Source organism: Geospiza fortis, unplaced genomic scaffold (genome assembly GCF_000277835.1).
Source record: "Geospiza fortis unplaced genomic scaffold, GeoFor_1.0 scaffold163, whole genome shotgun sequence".
NCBI lineage: Eukaryota > Metazoa > Chordata > Aves > Passeriformes > Thraupidae > Geospiza > Geospiza fortis.
The window spans coordinates 2,742,786-2,746,864 of NW_005054401.1; positions in this window are offsets into that span (position 1 = coordinate 2,742,786).

A 4,079-nucleotide genomic window follows, 5' to 3' on the forward strand; every position below is an offset into this window, starting at 1 on the left:
TGTCACAGTTTAAGAAAATTTGCACAATTCAAAAGATCTCGAACCTGCTAATAATGATAAAAATTTATCAATTACTGCTGTGCAAATCTGCATTTCTTAGATGATACTGTATTTTTTATTAAAGCTAAAGACATTTCCCTAGTTTAAATAACATTAAATACACAAAGGAACAACTCTCTTGTGTTTAAGCACTGTTTCTTTAACTTGCAATATAAATAATATATGTCCTAAAGCTACTAAAGCAGAGTAACTATGTATATCCAATACATTACTTATCCTAGCATGTTCCAAGTTTTCAGGTATTTGGAGATGTTGGGCTAGCCCAGTTTCACAGTTACATACATCAGGGCAGTTAGCAATTGTGGATGGAATACCACAGGACAAAAATAATTCCCAAGCGTATCATTACAACCAGCCTATTCTCTAGCAGACACATATTTAAACACACACACCAGAGGGAAAAGAGCATGTGGTTCGGATTCTACAGAATGCAATGTAGCAATCTACAGAATCTACTTTAATTTGTACCATGTATACATATATGCAAATATACACAAAGAGTATCTATATACGAACCGAAAATATCAGAACTATAGTGGCAATTGCCCCTGAAGGACAAAAATCCTGCTAGCTTTCCCTCTTCCATCAACCACATTGTTGACACACAACAACAGTGTGTCTTCCTGTTCTTCCATCAATTTAGGAACAGAGCATGTCTCTAAACAGCAAACACCTTACCTCATCCATATTAATAACAGTACCCTTAAAAAAAGGTAGTGCTAGGCACCGAAAGAGCACAAATTCCACCTGAATTCCCTCACCAGAGATCATTTTATCTTAACTGTTCCCTAGAATATGAAGTGAACAATTTTTTAACTTCAACATAATTTATGGTGTCGCTCAGAGTTTCTTTTTAAACATAGAAATATTCAGAAAAATATTTGATGCACCTTCGTGTGAAGCTCTAGAAATTTAAATGCTACATTTCCCAAGCTCTGAGAAAAATGGTGAGAGGTAGCAAATCCTGAACCAGTCCACTCTCCTTGAAATATCCGACAGAAAGAGATTTCGCTCAAACAGGTTCTAAGCAAAAGCGAAAAATAAGGCAAATGAGATCACCATTCCCTCAAATAATCAGACACCTTGTCCTTCACCTTCAGAATGGTGCACTTTGCATGGTGCGAGGAAGAGGCTGGCACAGCAGCTCCATAAACTACAAAACAGAGCCTGGGGGTTTAGTGCCCAAGGGAATACAGCTTGGGGAAGGGATGGGCACAAGGCTGTTCAGAGCCCAGTCCCAGCAGGAGAGAAGCAGAGGCTGCCTGGGGTGAGGGCTTGCCAGCTGCAGTGAGGAGGCAGCACCCCATGCTGGTTCAGCCTCCCAACCCTTTTCCAGGCTCTGCGGTCTCCAAGTTACTTGCCCAGAATTCCTGTCATCTCTGTTCCTCACAAACCAGCTCCCAGTGGGAGTATGTGGGGTATGAGAGAAACAAATGTCAAGAAAAATGCCTGTAGAGATGTCTTTCACATTTAATGATAAAAATCAAGTTGGGGGAAATAAAAAACCAAACACTAAAAATATCCCAAGACAATTGTGTGTCACCACCTTTTTTTTTAATCTTTGTAACAGCTTTTATTTTACCAGCTTGGTATTAACAGAAACACACCTCTTTCATCTCAGCAACTGATGTCAAAACCAATTTCACTGGATATTTACACAAAGAGTGGATAACAATTTCTGGGAAAAAACAGTCATTGCGCATACACATAGCTTTTAAAATGGATACAACTAAAGTGAGCTGCAGCAGTGCCTGAAGCACAGGAAGAAAAAATACCGCTTCCTTTATCAGATGAGTCAACATACAACTATTTGGTGTTTTGTTCTGGTTTAGGTTGTTTGGGGCTCTTTATTTTTTTTTTTTTTACAAGAGACATCTTGAAGGCTGGGTGACATCTCCTTTGCTATTAAGGGCTGATGCACCTGTCCACTTGACTAGGTATGAAAAAAGCCACACTTAAATCTGTGGATTGAAGAGAAGTAAGGACCAAGCAAGCAAAGGATCTGAAGAAGAGGATGTCTCAATCTCACAAGCCTTTTTCAGTCCCAAAGCTGACAACATGGAAAGTGCTGTATTTCACTTAAGGCATGAAGCACCATCTCCTCCACTCACAGGTTAGCTACCAGAATACTTTTGGTATTCTTAACACAGCTGTTCCTTTGATGAAAAATTGCATCTGAATATCAACTATGCAGGAATGAACAATACATATCCAATCAAAACTCTTATTTCGTCTATAAATCAAACCATTTTGGGAAGAAAACACAATTTTTCTTTCAAGGTTCTCCTTTTTTTTTGTTGTATTTAATCTGTTTGGCAACTCTTTCATAAGACATAAGACAGATAACAGCAAAAATAATTCTGCCTGTAAGCAGACAGCTTTTCACTTCTAAAGTACTCCAGTAAATGACACTTTTTATTTTCAGAGGATGCAGGGAGGGGAAGGCTTGGTGAGTTTTTGCTTGCTTGCTTGCTTGCTTGGCTGGTTGGTTGGTTGTTTTAGGTACTTTGGGGGAACATAGGCAATGACAGAATAAACAGCATATGACCTCAAAATGGGAAAATGTCTTCAGTCAATTATTCTTTCAAAATATTCAAGTTGACAAAATTCTCAATATTGTGTGAATTTGTTTTATATTACTAGAATAGGCACCGGTGGTATTGGCTTTTTCCAGGCAGGTAAAGATATAGAGAAGGCTAGGGAAACATTGTCATAAAATGTAGCACTTTTATAACTAGACAACACCAAGTATTTGGTGATTGACTGTCAGATAGTAGGAAGATGTTTTAAAAATAAAAGGAAAGCTTACAGTTTTCCCCTCATATATGCAAACTCTATTATTTATGAAGTTCCGAAGTGAATTATTAAAAGCTGGACAAAATGTTGGAGCAAGTGCTTAATTTCTCTAATCAAAGGTATTTAGTTTCAGGATTATTTAATGTATTTTCATGGCTGTACTTCTGCATTTTAACTAAGTGCTAAAATGTAGTTTAAAAAAAAATCCTAAAACAAATGTTTATTGAAAAGTAAGTGTGGGCTTGATCTTTGCTGCCTTTGTTTTGGTTTGTTTGATGGACAACACATATTTTGCAGTGAGGCTGGAAAGCATTCATTGATAGGGGCAAAACTCCAGTCAAATTTTTGCAGTGGAAAAGGACCTGGGGGTGCTGGTGACAGCAGCTGAACATGAGCCAGGCTGTGCCCAGGTGGCCAAGAAGGCCAATGGCATCCTGGCCTGGATCAGCAATGGTGTGGCCAGCAGGGCCAGGGCAGGGATTGTCCCCCTGTGCTGGGCACTGCCGAGGCCACACCTCAAATTCTGCTCTGGGCCCTGCAATTCAAGGAAAGATATCGAGGTGCTGGAACAAGTCCAGAGAAGGGCAATGGAGCTGGGGCAGGGTCTGGAGCACAAGTGCTGTGAGGAGCAGCTGAGGGAGCTGGGGGTGTTTATCCTGGAGGAGGCTCAGGGTGACTCTATCACTCTGTGCAGCTGCCTGACAGGAGGCTGTGGCCAGGCGGGGGTCAGCTCCTTCTCCAGGCAACCAGCGACAGGGAGAGGAAATTGTTTCAATCTGTGCCATGGGAGGTCTAGGCTGGACATAGTACTGTTTCACGAAGTATTTCACAAAACACATCACAAAACGTTGTTCCAAATTGCTTCACGGAAAGGGTGATTAGAGCTTGGAATGGGCTGTCAGGAAGGTGGTGGAGTCATTGTCCCTGGAACTGTTTAAGGAAAAGACAAGACACAGCACTCAGTACCATGGCCGGGTCGCCATGGTGATATTCGGTAACAGGTTGGAACCAGAGGTCTTTTCCGAGCTGTAAGTTGATTCCGTAAATTCTATAAACACAGGGTCTCTCCCCGTGAGACGGACAGGGCACTGCAGACGCCACACCCGTCTGTTATGAAAGACCTTTCACACCCACACAAGCCCAGAACCGCAGTCCCAGCCAACAGTGCGCACGGGGCGGGCGGGCCGGCGGTGTCCCGGCAGGATCGGGGTCCGGGTGTCCCG